General features: G+C 52.9%; 2 long non-coding RNA genes across 8 annotated transcripts in view; one reads left to right on the top strand and one right to left on the bottom strand.

Annotated features, from left to right (window-relative positions):
- The window catches only part of LOC308197139, a 391,025-nt gene extending 376,364 nt beyond the window's left edge, over positions 1-14,661 (bottom strand). For 2 of the 3 annotated variants that reach the window (XR_013952622.1, XR_013952623.1), the window contains exon 1: positions 14,333-14,661. This is a non-coding gene — a long non-coding RNA (uncharacterized lncRNA). The remainder of the gene's footprint in view (positions 1-14,332) is intronic. The other variant, XR_013952624.1, reaches the window with a different exon arrangement.
- Positions 1-17,904, top strand: part of LOC308197137 — a 494,297-nt gene that overhangs the window by 456,789 nt on the left and 19,604 nt on the right. The window lies entirely within an intron of this gene.

Here is a 17,904-nt window from a genome sequence, read left to right as displayed (position 1 = left end):
GAGTGCACTAGCACCACTGGGAATGCACTGCAGTGAGTCCAGAGAGTGCACTGGCACCACTGGTGATGCAGTACAGTGAGTCCAGAGAGTGCACTGGCACCACTGGGGATGCACTGCAGTGAGTCCAGAGAGTGCACTGGCACCACTGGGGATGCAGTGCAGTAAGTCCAGAGATTGCACTGGCACCACTGGGGATGCAGTGCAGTGAGTCCAGAGAGTGCACTGGCACCACTGGTGATGCAGTGCATTGAGTCCAGAGAGTGCACTGGCACAACTGGGGATGCACTTCAGTGAGTCCAGAGAGTGCACTGGCACCACCGATGATGCAGTACAGTGAGTCCAGAGAGTGCAGTGGCACCACTGGTGATGCACTGCAGTGAGTCCAGAGAGTACACTGGCACCAGTGGGGATGCAGTGCAGTGAGTCCAGAGAGTGCACTGGCACCACTGGGGATGCACTGCAGTGAGTCCAGAGAGTGCACTGGCACCACTGGGGATGTGTCCAGTGAGTCCAGTGAGTGCACTGGCACCACTGGGGATGCAGTGCAGTGAGTTAAGAGAGTACACTGGCACCAGTGGGGATGCACTTCAGTGAGTCCAGAGAGTGCACTGGCACGACTGGGGATGCAGTGCAGTCAGTCCAGTGAGTGCACTGGCACCACTGGGGGTGCAGTACAGTGAGTCCAGAGAGTGCACTGGCACCACTGGGGATGCACTGCAGTGAGTCCACAGAGTGCACTGGCACCACTGGGGATGCAGTGCAGTGAGTCCAGAGAGTGCGCTGGAACCACTGGGCATGCAGTGCAGTGAGTCCAGAGAGTGCACTGGCACCACTGGGGATGCAGTGCAGTGAGTCCAGAGAGTGCACTGGCACCAGTGGGGATGCACTGCAGTGAGTCCAGTGAGTGCACTGGCACCACTGGGGATGCAGTGCAGTGAGTCCAGAGAGTGCACTGGCACCACTGGGGAAGCAGTGCAGTGAGTCCAGAGAGTGCAGTGGCACCACTAGGGATGCAGTGCAGTGAGTCCAGAGAGTGAACTGGCAGCACTCGGGATGCAGTGCAGTGAGTCCAGAGAGTGCACTGGCACCACTGGGGATGCAGTTCAGTGAGTCCAGAGAGTGCACTGGCACCACTGGGGATGCAGTGCAGTGAGTCCAGAGAGTGCACTGGCACCACTGAGAATGCACTTCAGTGAGTCCAGAGAGTGCACTGGCACCACTGGGGATGCAGTGCAGTGAGTCCAGAGATTGCACTGGCACCACTGGGGATGCAGTGCTGTGACTCCAGAGAGCGCACAGGCACCACTGGGGATGCAGTGCAGTGAGTCCAGAGAGTGCACTGGCACCACTGGGGATGCACTGCAGTGAGCCCAGAGAGTGCACTGGCACCAGTGGGGATGCACTGCAGTGAGTCCAGTGAGTGCACTGGCACCACTGGGGAAGCAGTGCAGTGAGTCCAGAGAGTGCAGAGGCACCACTGGTGATGCAGTGCAGTGAGTCCAGAGAGTGCACTGGCACCACTGGGGATGCAGTGCAGTGAGTCCAGTGAGTGTACTGGCACCACTGGGGATGCACTGCAGTGAGTCCAGAGAGTGCACTGGCACCACTGGGGATGCACTTCAGTGAGTCCAGAGAGTGCACTGGCACCACTGGGGATGCACTTCAGTGAGTCCAGAGAGTGCACTGGCACCACTGGGGATGCACTGCAGTGAGTCCAGAGAGTGCACTGGCACCACTGGGGATGCAGTGCTGTGACTCCAGAGAGTGCACTGGCACCACTGGGGATGCAGTGCAGTGAGTCCAGAGAGTGCACTGGCACCACTGGGGATGCGGTGCCGGGAGTCCAGAGAGTGCTTTGGCACCAGTGGGGATGCACTGCAGTTACTCCAGAGAGTGCACTGGCACCACTGGGCATGCAGTGCAGTGAGTCCAGAGAGTGCACTGGCACCACTGGGGATGCACTGCAGTGAGTCCAGAGAGTGCACTGGCACCACTGGGGATGCAGTGCAGTGAGTCCAGAGAGTGCACTGTCACCACTGGGGATGCAGTGCAGTGAGTCCAGAGAGTGCACTGGCACCACTGAGGATGCAGTGCAGTGAGTCCAGAGAGTGCACTGGCACCACTGGGGATGCACTGCAGTGAATCCAGTGAGTGCACTGGCACCACTGGGGATACAGTGCAGTGAGTCCAGAGAGTGCACTGGCACCACTGGGGATGCAGTGCAGTGAGTCCAGAGAGTGTACTGGCACCACTGTGGATGCATTGCAGTGAGTCCAGAGAGTGCACTGGCACCAATGGGGATGCAGTACAGTGAGTCCAGTGAGTGCACTGGCAACACTGGGGATGTAGTGCCGTGACTCGAGAGAGTGCACTTGCACCACTGGGGATGCAGTGCAGTGAGTCCAGAGAGTGCACTGGCACCACTGGGGATGCACTGCAGTGAGTCCAGAGAGTGCACTGGCACCACTGGGGATGCAGTGCAGTGAGTCCAGAGAGTGCACTGGCACCACTGGGGATGCACTGCAGTGAGTCCAGAGATTGCACTGGCACCACTGTGGATGCAGTGCAGTGAGTCCAGAGACTTCACTGGCACCACTGGGAATGCAGAGAAGTGAGTGCAGAGAGTGCACTGGCACCACTGGGGATGCAGTGCAGTGAGTCCAGAGAGTGCACTGGCACCACTGGGGATGCAGTGCAGTGAGTCCAGAGAGTGCACTGGCACCAATGGGGCTGCAGTGCAGTGAGTCCAAAGAGTGCACTGGCACCACTGGGGATGCACTGCAGTGAGTCCAGAGAGTGCACTGGCACCACTGGTGACGCAGTACAGTGAGTCCAGAGAGTGCACTGGCACCACTGGGGATGCAGTGCAGTGAGTCCAGAGAGTGCACTGGCACCACTGGGGATGCACTTCAGTGAGTCCAGAGATTGCACTGGCACCACTGGGGATGCAGTGCAGTGAGTCCAGAGAGTGCACTGGCACCACTGGGGATGCAGTGCATTGAGTCCAGAGAGTGCACTGGCACAACTGGGGATGCATTTCAGTGAGTCCAGAGAGTGCACTGACACCACTGGGGATGCAGTGCAGTGAGTCCAGAGATTGCACTGGCACCACTGGGGATGCAGTGCAGTGAGTCCAGAGAGTACACTGGCACCAATGTGATGCAGTGCAGTGAGTCCAGAGAGTGCACTGGCACCACTGGGGATGCAGTGCAGTGAGTCCAGAGAGTGCACTGGCACCACTGGGGATGCACTGCAGTGAGTCCAGAGAGTACACTGGCACCAATGTGATGCAGTGCAGTGAGTCCAGAGAGTGCACTGGCACCACTGGGGATGCACTGCAGTGAGTCCACAGAGTACACTAGCACCACTGGGGATGCAGTGCAGTGAGTCCAGAGAGTGCGCTGGAACCACTGGGGATGCAGTGCAGTGAGTCCAGAGAGTGCACTGGCACCACTGCGGATGCAGTGCAGTGAGTCCAGAGAGTGCACTGGCACCACTGGGGATGCACTGCAGTGAGTCCAGTGAGTGCACTGGCACCACTGGGGATGCAGTGCAGTGAGTCCAGAGAGTGCACTGGCACCACTGGGGAAGCAGTGCAGTGAGTCCAGAGAGTGCAGTGGCACCACTAGGGATGCAGTGCAGTGAGTCCAGAGAGTGCACTGGCAGCACTGGGGATGCAGTGCAGTGAGTCCAGAGAGTGCACTGGCACCACTGGGGATGCAGTTCAGTGAGTCCAGAGAGTGCACTGGCACCACTGGGGATGCAGTGCAGTGAGTCCAGAGAGTGCACTGGCACCACTGAGAATGCACTTCAGTGAGTCCAGAGAGTGCACTGGCACCACTGGGGATGCAGTGCAGTGAGTCCAGAGATTGCACTGGCACCACTGGGGATGCAGTGCTGTGACTCCAGAGAGCGCACAGGCACCACTGGGGATGCAGTGCAGTGAGTCCAGAGAGTGCACTGGCACCACTGGGGATGCACTGCAGTGAGCCCAGAGAGTGCACTGGCACCAGTGGGGATGCACTACAGTGAGTCCAGTGAGTGCACTGGCACCACTGGGGAAGCAGTGCAGTGAGTCCAGAGAGTGCAGAGGCACCACTGGTGATGCAATTTAGTGAGTCCAGAGAGTGCACTGGCACCACTGGTGATGCAGTGCAGTGAGTCCAGTGAGTGTACTGGCAGCACTGGGGATGCAGTGCAGTGAGTCCAGAGAGTGCACTGGCACCACTGAGAATGCACTTCAGTGAGTCCAGAGAGTGCACTGGCACCACTGGGGATGCAGTGCTGTGAGTCCAGAGAGTGCACTGGCACCACTGGGGATGCACTGCAGTGAGTCCAGAGAGTGCATTGGCACCACTGGGGATGCAGTGCTGTGACTCCAGAGAGTGCACTGGCACCACTGGGGATGCAGTGCAGTGAGTCCAGAGAGTGCACTGGCACCACTGGGGATGCGGTGCCGGGAGTCCAGAGAGTGCTTTGGCACCAGTGGAGATGCACTGCAGTTACTCCAGAGAGTGCACTGGCACCACTGGGCATGCAGTGCAGTGAGTCCAGAGAGTGCACTGGCACCACTGGGGATGCACTTCAGTGAGTCCAGAGAGTGCACTGTCACCACTGGGGATGCACTGCAGTGAGTCCAGAGTCCAGAGAGTGCACTGTCACCACTGGGGATGCAGTGCAGTGAGTCCACAGAGTGCACTGGCACCACTGGGGATGCAGTGCAGTGAGTCCAGAGAGTGCACTGGCACCACTGGGGATGCACTGCAGTGAATCCAGTGAGTGCACTGGCACCACTGGAGATACAGTGCAGTGAGTCCAGAGAGTGCACTGGCACCACTGGGGATGCATTGCAGTGAGTCCAGAGAGTGCACTGGCACCACTGGGGATGCATTGCAGTGAGTCCAGAGAGTGCACTGGCACCACAGATGATGCAGTACAGTGAGTCCAGTGAGTGCACTGGCACCACTGGGGATGTAGTGCAGTGACTCGAGAGAGTGCACTTGCACCACTGGGGATGCAGTGCAGTGAGTCCAGAGAGTGCACTGGCACCACTGGGGATACAGTGCAGTGAATCCAGAGAGTGCACTGGCACCACTGGGGATGCACTGCAGTGAGTCCAGAGAGTGCACTGGCACCACTGGGGATGCATTGCAGTGAGTCCAGAGAGTGCAATGGCACCACTGGGGATGCAGTGCAGTGAGTCCAGAGAGTGCACTGGCACCACTGGGGATGCACTGCAGTGAGTCCAGAGAGTGCACTGGCACCACTGGGGATGCACTGCAGTGAGTCCAGAGAGTGCACTGGCACCACTGGTGATGCACTGCAGTGAGTCCAGAGATTGCACTGGCACCACTGTGGATGCAGTGCAGTGAGTCCAGAGACTTCACTGGCACCACTGGGAATGCAGAGAAGTGAGTGCAGAGAGTGCACTGGCACCACTGGGGATGCAGTGCAGTGAGTCCAGAGAGTGCACTGGCACCACTGGGGATGCACTGCAGTGAATCCAGAGAGTGCACTGGCACCACCTGTGATGCAGTGCTGTGAGTCCAGAGAGTGCACTGGCACCAATGGGGCTGCAGTGCAGTGAGTCCAAAGAGTGCACTGGCACCACTGGGAATGCACTGCAGTGAGTCCAGAGAGTGCACTGGCACCAATGGTGATGCAGTACAGTGAGTCCAGAGAGTGCACTCGCACCACTGGTGATGCACTGCAGTGAGTCCAGAGAGTGCACTGGCACCACTGGGGATGCACTTCAGTGAGTACAGAGATTGCACTGGCACCACTGGGGATGCAGTGCATTGAGTCCAGAGAGTGCACTGGCACAACTGGGGATGCACTTCAGTGAGTCCAGAGAGTGCACTGACACCACTGGGGATGCAGTGCAGTGAGTCCAGAGAGTGCACTGGCACCACTGGGGATGCACTGCCGTGAGTCCAGAGAGTACACTGGCACCAGTGGGGATGCAGTGCAGTGAGTCCAGAGAGTGCACTGGCACCACTGGTGATGCACTGCAGTGAGTCCAGAGATTGCACTGGCACTACTGGGGATGTGTCCAGTGAGTCCAGTGAGTGCACTGGCACCAGTGGGGATGCAGTGCAGTGAGTCCAGAGAGTACACTGGCACCAGTGGGGATGCAGTGCAGTGAGTCCAGAGAGTGCACTGGCACCACTGGGGATGCAGTGCAGTCAGTCCAGCTTACACCTCCCCTCCAGTTCAGCTTACACCTGAAAGATATCTACTAGACCGGATCGTCTTGAAGCCCCCCCTCTAGCTCAACCACACAAATAGTACACCAAAACTAAAGAATTTACTAAACTAATTAAACTAAAGCATTTTACAGTCTTAGTATAGGTGATAGAAAAGACACTTAGACGCGATAGAGACCCCAGTACCGTAAGGGAAAGATGAAATAGCAGTGAAACAATCAAAGCGACAGACAGCAAAGATCAACCCTTGTACCTTTTGCATCATGGTTTAGCGAGAACAACCAAGCAAAGTGAACTAAAGTTTGCCCCCCCGAAACCCAAGCGAGCTACTTTCAAGCAGTTAAAGAGAGCGAACCCGTCTCTGTTGCAAAAGAGTGGGATGACTTGTCAGTAGAGGTGAAAAGCCAACCGAGCTGGGTGATAGCTGGTTACCTGTGAAACGAATCTAAGTTCCCCCTTAATCCTCCCTACCGGACATCCTGAACCCTAATGAGATGATTAAGAGCTATTTAATGGAGGGACAGCTCCATTAAAAAAGGACACAACCTCGACTAGCGGATAATTCTTACTACTGATCCTACCGTGGGCCCTAAAGCAGCCATCAAAAAAGAGTGCGTCAAAGCTCCACCACCTAAAAATACCAAAATAAGATGATTCCCTTATCACAAACAGGTCAACCTATGAATATAGGAGAATTAATGCTAAAATAAGTAACTCAGGGCCACACCCCTCTAACGGCGCAAGCTTACATAGAAACATTATTAACAGACCTAGACAGATACAAAAACCCCTACAAGACCACGTATTAACTAACCCTGTTAACCCGACTCAGGAGCGCCTATAAGAGCGATTAAAATCTGTGAAAGGAACTCGGCAAATTAATAAGGCCCGACTGTTTACCAAAAACATAGCCTTCAGCAAATTAAACAAGTATTGAAGGTGATGCCTGCCCGGTGACTTAGGTTTAACGGCCGCGGTATCCTAACCGTGCAAAGGTAGCGCAATCAATTGTCCCATAAATCGAGACTTGTATGAATGGCTAAACGAGGTCTTAACTGTCTCTCACAGATAATCAGTGAAATTGATCTCCCCGTGCAAAAGCGGGGATGTGAACATAAGACGAGAAGACCCTGTGGAACTTAAAAATCAACGACCACCGCGAATCCTCAATCAACCCCACTGGGGCCACTACCATCGCAGAGCCTGGTCGATATTTTTCGGTTGGGGCGACCTTGGAGGAGAACAAATCCTCCAAAAACAAGACCATACCTCTTTACCTAGAGCTACCCCTCAAAGTGCTAACAGTGACCAGACCCAATATAATTGATTAATGGACCAAGCTACCCCAGGGATAACAGCGCAATCCCCCTCAAGAGCCCATATCGACAGGGGGGTTTACGACCTCGATGTTGGATCAGGACATCCTAATGGTGCAGCCGCTATTAAGGGTTCGTTTGTTCAACGATTAACAGTCCTACGTGATCTGAGTTCAGACCGGAGCAATCCAGGTCGGTTTCTATCTATGACACACTCTCCCCAGTACGAAAGGACCGGGAAAGTGGGGCCAATACCACAAGCACGCCCCCCCCCTCTAAGCAGTGAAACCAACTAAACCGTGAAGAGGGCCTTCCCCCACCACTTTCAATCCTAGAAAAGGACCAGCTAGAGTGGCAGAGCCCGGCAAGTGCAGAAGGCTTAAGCCCTTTCCCCAGAGGTTCAAATCCTCTCCCTAGCTTCACCCATGATTCAAATAACAACACTAAGCTGCCTCATTATATCCCTCCTATACATCATCCCAATCCTGATTGCCGTAGCCTTCCTAACCCTAGTAGAACGGAAAATCCTAAGCTACATACAATCCCGCAAAGGCCCTAACGTTGTCGGGCCTTTTGGCCTACTTCAACCATTTGCGGACGGACTGAAACTATTTACCAAAGAGCCCATCCGACCCTCTACCTCTTCCCCACTTCTATTCATTCTGATACCAATACTAGCCCTTGTCCTAGCCCTCACCACTTGAGCACCACTACCACTCCCATTTCCCCTAGCAGATCTAAACCTCGGAGTTCTCTTCCTAATAGCCATGTCAAGCCTAGCCGTCTACTCAGTCCTATGATCAGGCTGAGCCTCGAACTCAAAATACGCACTAATCGGAGCCCTACGGGCAGTAGCACAGACCATTTCATACGAAGTGACACTGGCCATAATCCTGCTATCAATAATCATACTAAGCGGAAGCTACACACTCAGCTCCTTTGCCGTCGCACAGGAGCCTCTATACTTCATTTTCTCCTCATGACCCCTAGCAATAATATGATACGTATCCACCCTAGCAGAGACAAACCGAGCTCCTTTTGACCTCACAGAGGGTGAATCTGAGCTAGTCTCAGGGTTTAACGTTGAATACGCCGCAGGACCCTTCGCCTTATTCTTCCTAGCTGAATATGCGAACATTATGCTAATAAATACACTTACAGCCATCATATTCCTAAACCCAAGCGCCCTAGGGCCACCCACAGAACTATTCCCCGTCATCCTAGCCACAAAAGTCCTCCTACTATCTTCTGGTTTCTTATGGGTCCGAGCTTCATACCCACGATTCCGATATGACCAACTAATGCACCTACTATGAAAAAACTTCCTACCCCTCACACTAGCTCTGTGCCTCTGACACATCAGCATACCTATCTGCTATGCAGGCCTACCTCCTTACATAAGGAAATGTGCCTGAACTACAAAGGGTCACTATGATAAAGTGAACATAGAGGTATAACAGCCCTCTCATTTCCTGTTGACCTTAGAAAAGTAGGAATTGAACCCACACAAGAGAAATCAAAATTCTCCATACTTCCCTTATATTATTTTCTAGTAGAGTCAGCTAATCAAGCTATCGGGCCCATACCCCGAAAATGATGGTTTAACCCCCTCCTCTACTAATGAACCCTTACGCGACCCCAATCATAACCTTCAGCCTCATCTTGGGCACCACAATCACAATTTCCAGCAACCACTGAGTTCTGGCCTGGACAGGACTGGAGATCAACACACTAGCCATCATTCCCCTAATTGCCAAATCCCACCACCCACGAGCAGTAGAAGCCGCAACGAAATACTTCCTAACCCAAGCAGCTGCTTCCGCCCTGGTCCTATTCTCTAGCATAACCAATGCCTGAGTCACTGGCCAATGAGACATCACACAAATAAACCACCCAACCTCCTGTCTACTACTGACAGCAGCAATCGCTATTAAACTGGGCCTAGTGCCATTTCACTTCTGATTCCCAGAAGTACTACAAGGATCGCCACTAATAACAGCCCTGCTACTCTCGACCCTCATAAAATTCCCCCCACTAACCCTGCTCCTACTAACATCCAAATCCCTCGACCCAGCTCTACTCACCGCCATGGCCCTAGCCTCAACAGCACTAGGAGGCTGAATAGGACTGAACCAAACACAAACACGCAAAATCCTAGCCTTCTCGTCCATCTCCCACTTAGGCTGAATCGCCATCATCCTAGTTTACAGCCCCAAATTGGCCTTACTTACCTTCTACCTATACACAATCATAACATCAGCCGTATTCCTAGCCCTTAACAAAATCAAAGCCCTTAACCTATCCATGATCACAACCTCATGAACAAAAACCCCAGTGCTAAACGCCACCCTAATACTAGTACTTTTATCCCTAGCAGGCCTCCCCCCATTAACAGGCTTTATACCAAAGTGACTTATCATCCAAGAACTAACTAAACAGGAAATAACACCAGCAGCCATGGCAATTGCCATGCTATCACTGCTCAGCCTCTTCTTCTACCTACGCCTCGCATACCACTCAACAATTACCCTTCCCCCCAACTCCTCTAACCACATAAAACAATGATACACTAGCAAAGCCCCAAGCACACCTACTGCGGTCCTTGCCTCACTATCAATCCTCTTACTTCCCCTGTCCCCAATAATACATGCCATTGTCTAGAAACTTAGGATAACACCCCAAACCGAAGGCCTTCAAAGCCTTAAATAAGAGTTAAACCCTCTTAGTTTCTGCACATTAAGACTTACAGAATATTAACCTGTATCTTCTGAATGCAAGTCAGACGCTTTAATTAAGCTAAAGCCTCCCTAGACAGATGGGCTTCGATCCCACAAAACTCTAGTTAACAGCTAAATGCCTAAACCAATTGGCTTCTGCCTACAAAGACCCTGACGCACCCTAGTGCGCATCGATGAGCTTGCAACTCAACATGAATTTCACTACAGAGCCGATAAGAAGAGGAATTAAACCTCTGTAAAAAGGACTACAGCCTAACGCTTCAACACTCAGCCATCTTACCCGTCACCTTCATCAACCGATGACTATTTTCCACTAACCATAAGGATATTGGCACCCTGTACCTCATCTTCGGGGCATGAGCAGGAATAGTCGGCACCGCACTCAGCCTATTAATCCGCGCAGAACTAGGACAACCAGGAACTCTCCTAGGCGACGACCAAATTTACAATGTAATCGTTACCGCTCACGCCTTTGTAATAAGCTTCTTTATAGTCATACCCATCATGATCGGAGGATTCGGCAACTGATTAGTCCCCCTCATAATCGGTGCCCCCGACATAGCATTCCCGCGAATAAACAACATAAGCTTTTGACTCCTCCCCCCATCATTCCTCCTCCTACTAGCCTCATCCACTGTAGAAGCTGGCGCCGGCACAGGCTGAACTGTCTACCCTCCCCTAGCAGGTGACCTTGCCCACGCCGGAGCTTCAGTAGACCTGGCTATCTTCTCACTCCACTTAGCCGGTATCTCCTCCATCCTTGGGGCCATCAACTTTATCACCACAGCCATCAACATAAAACCCCCCGCACTCTCACAATACCAAACCCCACTATTTGTCTGATCCGTACTAATTACCGCCATCCTACTCCTTCTATCACTCCCCGTACTCGCCGCCGGTATTACAATATTACTAACTGATCGAAACCTAAACACCACATTCTTCGACCCCGCTGGAGGAGGAGACCCAATCCTGTACCAACACCTATTCTGATTCTTCGGACACCCAGAAGTCTATATTCTGATCCTACCGGGGTTCGGAATCATCTCACACGTAGTCACATACTACTCAGGCAAAAAGGAGCCCTTCGGCTACATGGGAATAGTCTGAGCCATACTATCCATCGGCTTCCTAGGATTCATCGTCTGAGCTCACCACATGTTTACAGTAGGAATAGACGTTGATACCCGAGCCTACTTTACATCAGCCACTATAATCATTGCCATCCCTACCGGAATCAAAGTATTTAGCTGACTAGCCACCCTGCACGGAGGAACAATCAAATGAGACCCCCCCCAATACTATGAGCTCTAGGATTTATCTTCCTATTTACCATCGGAGGATTAACAGGAATCGTTCTTGCAAACTCTTCCCTAGACATCGCCCTGCACGACACGTACTACGTAGTTGCCCACTTCCACTACGTCCTATCCATAGGCGCCGTCTTTGCCATTCTAGCAGGATTTACTCACTGATTCCCACTACTCACTGGGTTTACCCTACACCAAACATGAGCAAAAGCCCACTTCGGGGTAATATTTACAGGAGTAAACCTAACGTTCTTCCCCCAGCACTTCCTAGGCCTAGCAGGAATACCCCGACGATACTCGGACTATCCCGACGCCTACACACTATGAAACACCATTTCCTCCTAGTCCTAGGACTTAGAGAAACTCCAGTACTAAAAATAGTAAACACAAGCAATAATTTCATATACTTCACTCTCACTCACCACTCAACTATCAGCTAACCACACCCCCGTCCACATAGCTTAACACAAAGCATGGCACTGAAGTTGCCAAGATGGCATAAAACATGCCTGCGGACAAAAGACTTAGTCCTAACCTTACGGTTGGTTTTTGCTAAATATATACATGCAAGTATCCGCGCCCCAGTGTAAACGCCCTCGACCACCTACCCCCATACAGGCCTTGAGGAGCGGGTATCAGGCACACCCAAGTAGTAGCCCAAGACGCCTCGCTAAGCCACGCCCCCACGGGTATTCAGCAGTAATTAACATTAAGCAATGAGTGCAAACTTGACTTAGTTATAGCAACAGCCTAACTTCAAGGGTTGGTAAATCTTGTGCCAGCCACCGCGGTCATAGAAGAAACCCAAATCAACCGTCCTATTGACACGGCGTAAAGAGTGGTAAAATGCCTATCCTAGCTAACTAAGATCAAAATGCAACTGAGCTGTCATAAGCCCAAGATGCACCTAAACACACCATTAAGATGATCTTAGGAACTAACGACTGATTTAAACCCACGAAAGCCAGGGCCCAAACTGGGATTAGATACCCCACTATGCCTGGCCCTAAATCTTGATACTTTACCGAAGTATCCGCCAGAGAACTACGAGCACAAACGCTTAAAACTCTAAGGACTTGGCGGTGCCCCAAACCCACCTAGAGGAGCCTGTTCTACAATCGATAATCCCCGATTAACCCAACCACCCCTTGCCAACACAGCCTACATACCGCCGTCGCCAGCCCACCTCGAATGAGAGCACAACAGTGGACACAATAGCACCCCGCTAATAAGACAGGTCAAGGTATAGCCTATGGAGTGGAAGAAATGGGCTACATTCCCTATTCATAGGGCACACGGAAAGAAGCGTGAAACCACTTCTGGAAGGCGGATTTAGCAGTAAAGTGGGACAATAGAGCCTACTTTAAGCCGGCCCTGGGGCACGTACATGGTTAAACATGCCTGTTAGTAGTGTGGCGAGCCATAGTGGGAAGGCTAGGGCTATGTTCATAGATAGTTGGGTGGTTGGGGTGAATGTATATGGAAGGAGGCCTAGAAGGTTGATTGTAAGAAGTATGATTATTAGGGATGTAAATATTATGGCTCATTTGTGGCCATTTTTGTTGAGTGGGACTATTAGTTGTTTTGTGATTAGGTGAAGGAGTCATGTTTGGATAGTAGAAAGGCGGTTGTTGATTCATCGGTTGTTTGGGGACGGGAATAGTAGGGCTGGGAAGAGTAGGGATAGTAGGATTAAGGGGATGCCAAATAGATTGGGGCTGGAAAATTGGTCAAAGAAGCTTAGGTTCATGGTCAGGATCATGGTGTGGGTTTGGTAGTGAGGGAGGTCTTATTTGATGGGGGGTTGGTTGTGGTGAAGGCTAGTAGTTTTGGTTGGATGAGGAGTGCTAGGGTTAATCAGGTTATAATTATGATTGAAAATCATGGTGCGGGGTTAAGCTGTGGCATATCATTAAGGAGGGGGAAGTCCCTCTTTGGCTAGCTTAAAAGGCTAGTGCTGTTGCATAGCTTCTTAATGATTAGGATGATGATAGAAGGGACGATCAGGCCTCGAAATGTGGGAGTGGGGTTGATTCTACTACAATGGGTATGTAGCTGTGATTAGCCCCGCAAATTTCTGAGCATTGTCCGTAAAAAATCCCAGGCCGGGTGGTAATGAATGAAGTTTGGTTTAGTCGGCCTGGGATTGCGTCTGTTTTAACTCCGAGCGTTGGGACTGCTCAGGAGTGGAGTACGTCTCCTGCAGTAATGATCACGCGGATGGGGGATTCTATTGGGATAACTACGCGGTGGTCAACTTCTAGCAGTCGGAAGTGGCCGTTGGGTAAGTCTGGGGTGGGCACTATGTAGGAGTCGAATGATAGGTCTTTGAAGTCTGTGTATTCGTAGCTTCAGTATCATTGGTGGCCGATGGCTTTTAGGGTGAGGTCTGGTTCATCGATTTTGTCCATTATGTAGAGGATTTGTAGGGATGGGAGGGCGAGGAGTACCAGGACGATAGCAGGTAGGATTGTCCAGATCAGCTCTACTTCTTGGGCGTCTACAGCATTGGACGAGAGTTTTTCTGTTAGTATGTGGGCTAAAAGGTAGAGAACTAGGCTGCAGATAGCTAGGGCAATGATTAGGGCGTGGTCGTGGAATTCAACGAGTTCTTCTATGATGGGTGATGAGGCGTCTTGGAATCCTAGTTGGGAGTGGTTGGCCACATGAGATGTACAGGATTTTTACCTGTGATTTAGTCTTGACAAGGCTATGTAATTGGTTTACTAACGTCTCATAAGAAAGAAGCATGAGCGGTTAACCTCCTGGGAGACCCAGAAAACTTCACCCCAGCAAACCCGCTAGTAACCCCACCACACATCAAGCCAGAATGATACTTCCTATTCGCCTACGCCATCCTACGTTCAATCCCAAATAAACTAGGAGGCGTATTAGCACTGGCCGCCTCCGTACTGATCCTATTCCTAATCCCATTCCTGCACAAATCAAAACAACGAGCAATAACATTCCGACCACTCTCCCAGCTCCTATTCTGAGTACTAGTCGCCGACCTCCTCGTCCTAACATGAGTAGGAAGCCAACCCGTCGAACACCCATTCATCATCATCGGCCAACTCGCTTCAATCGCCTACTTCACTATCCTCCTATTTCTCCTCCCTGCCGCAAGCGCCCTAGAAAACAAAATACTCAACTGCTAAATACTCTAATAGTTTATAAAAACATTGGTCTTGTAAACCAAAGATTGAAGTCCAGAGAGTGCACTGGCACCACTGGGGATGCAGTGCAGTGAGTCCAGAGATTGCACTGGCACCACCTGGGCTGCAGTGCAGTGAGTCCAGAGAGTGCACTGGCACCACTGGGGATGCACTGCAGTGAGTCCAGAGAGTGCACTGGCACCACTGGTGATGCAGTACAGTGAGTCCAGAGAGTGCACTGGCACCACTGGGGATGCACTGCAGTGAGTCCAGAGAGTGCACTGGCACCACTGGGGATGCACTACAGTGAGTCCAGAGATTGCACTGGCACCACTGGGGATGCAGTGCACTGAGTCCAGAGAGTGCACTGGCACCACTGGGGATGCAGTGCATTGAGTCCAGAGAGTGCACTGGCACCACTGGGGATGCAGTGCAGTGAGTCCAGAGAGTGCACTGGCACCACTGGGGATGCAGTGCAGTGAGTCCAGAGAGTGCACTGGCACCACTGGGGATGCAGTGCAGTGAGTCCAGAGAGTGCTCTGGCACCACTGGGGATGCACTGCAGTGAGTCCAGAGAGTACACTGGCACCACTGGGGATGCACTACAGTGAGTCCAGAGAGTGCACTGGCACCACTGGGGATGCAGTCCAGTTAGTCCAGTGAGTGCACTGGCACCACTGGGGATGCAGTGCAGTGACTGCAGAGAGTACACTGGCACCACCGGGGATTCACTGCAGTGAGTCCAGAGAGTGCACTGGCACCACCTGTAATGCAGTGCAGTGAGTCCAGTGAGTGCACTGGCACCACTGGGGATGCAGTGCTGTGACTCCAGAGAGCGCACTGGCACCACTGGGGATGCAGTGCAGTCAGTCCAGTGAGTGCACTGGCACCACTGGGGGTGCAGTACAGTGAGTCCAGAGAGTGCACTGACACCACTGGGGATGCACTGCAGTGAGTCCAGAAAGTGCACTGGCACCACTGGGGATGCAGTGCAGTGAGTCCAGAGACTGCACTGGCACCACTGGGGATGCACTGCAGTGAGACCAGAGAGTGCACTGGCACCACTGGGGATGCACTGCAGTGAGTCCAGAGAGTGCACTGGCACCACTGGGGATGCACTGCAGTTAGTCCAGAGAGTGCACTGTCACCACTGGGGATGCAGTACAGTGAGTCCACATAGTGCACTGGCACCAGTGGGGATACAGTACAGTGAGTCCAGAGAGTGCACTGGCACCACTGGACATGCAGTGCAGTGAGTCCAGAGAGTGCACTGGCACCACTGGGGATGCACTTCAGTGACTCCACAGAGTGAACTGGCTCCACTGGGGATGCAGTGCAGTGAGTCCAAAGACTTCACTGGCACCACTGGGGATGCAGTGCAGTGAGTCCAGAGAGTGCACTGGCACCACTGGGGATGCGGTGCAGTGAGTCCAGAGAGTGCTCTGGCACCACTGGGGATGCAGTGCAGTGAGTCCAGAGACTGCACTGGCACCACTGGGGATGCACTGCAGTGAGTCCAGAGAGTGCACTGGCACCACTGGGGATGCACTGCAGTGAGTCCAGAGACTGCACTAGCACCACTGGGGATGCAGTGCAGTGAATCCTGTGAGTACACTGGCACCACTGGGGATGCAGTGCAGTGAGTCCAGAGAGTGCACTGGCACCACTGGAGATGCAGTACAGTGAGTCCAGTGAATGCACTGGAACCACTGGGGATGCAGTGCAGTGAGTCCAGAGAGTGCACTGTCACCACTGGTGATGCAGTACAGTGAGTCCAGTGAGTGCACTGGTACCACTGGGCCTGCAGTGCAGTGAGTCCAGAGAGTGCACTGGCACCACTGGGGATGCAGTGCAGTGAGTCCAGAGAGTGCACTGGCACCACCGATGATGCAGTACAGTGAGTCCAGTGAGTGCACTGGCACTACTGGGGATGTAGTGCAGTGACTCGAGAGAGTGCACTGGCACCACTGGGGATGCACTGCAGTGAGTCCAGAGAGTGCACTGGCACCACTGGGGATGCAGTGCAGTGAGTCCAGAGAGTGCACTGGCACCACTGGGGATGCACTGCAGTGAGTCCAGAGAGCGCACTGGCTCCACTGGGGATGCAGTGCAGTCAGTCCAGAGAGTGCACTGGCACCACTGGGGATGCAGTGCAGTGAGTCCAGAGAGTGCACTGGCACCACTGAGAATGCACTTCAGTGAGTCCAGAGAGTGCAGTGGCACCACTGGGGATGCACTGCAGTGAGTCCAGAGAGTGCACTGGCACCACTGGGGATGCACTGCAGTGAGTCCAGAGAGTGCACTGGCACCACTGGGGATGCAGTGCAGTGAGTCCAGAGAGTGCACTGGAACCTCTGGGGATGCAGTGCAGTGAGTGCAGAGAGTGCACTGGGAACACTGGGGATGCAGTGCAGTGAGTCCAGAGAGTGCACTGGCACCACTGGGGATGCAGTGCAGTGAGTCCAGAGTGTGCACTGGCACCACTGGTGATGCAGTGCAGTGAGTCCAGAGATTGCACTGGCACCACTGGGGATGCACCTCAGTGAGTCCAGAGAGTGCACTGGCACCACTGGTGATGCACTGCAGTGAGTCCAGAGAGTGCACTGGCACCACTGGGGATGCAGTGCAGTGAGTCCAGAGAGTGCACTGGTACCAGTGGGGATGCAGTACAGTGAGTCCAGAGAGTGCACTGGTACCAGTGGGGATGCAGTACAGTGAGTCCAGAGAGTGCACTGGCACCACTGGGGATGCACTGCAGTGAGTCCAGAGACTGCACTAGCACCACTGGGGATGCAGTGCAGTGAATCCTGTGAGTACACTGGCACCACTGGGGATGCAGTGCAGTGAGTCCAGAGAGTGCACTGGCACCACTGGGGATGCAGTGCAGTGAGTCCAGAGAGTGCACTGGCACCACTGGAGATGCAGTACAGTGAGTCCAGTGAATGCACTGGAACCACTGGGGATGGAGTGCAGTGAGTCCAGAGAGTGCACTGGCACCACTGGTGATGCAGTACAGTGAGTCCAGTGAGTGCACTGGTACCACTGGGCCTGCAGTGCAGTGAGTCCAGAGAGTACACTGGCACCACTGGGGATGCACTGCAGTGAGTCCAGAGAGTGCACTGGCACCACCGATGATGCAGTACAGTGAGTCCAGTGAAGTGCACTGGCACTACTGGCGA

The sequence above is a fragment of the Anser brachyrhynchus genome (assembly GCF_964034855.1).
Source record: "Anser brachyrhynchus genome assembly, chromosome: 6".
Taxonomy (NCBI): Eukaryota; Metazoa; Chordata; class Aves; order Anseriformes; family Anatidae; genus Anser; species Anser brachyrhynchus.
The sequence above is the reverse complement of the archived record's forward strand: the minus strand, read 5'-3'. Positions and strand labels throughout refer to the sequence as shown.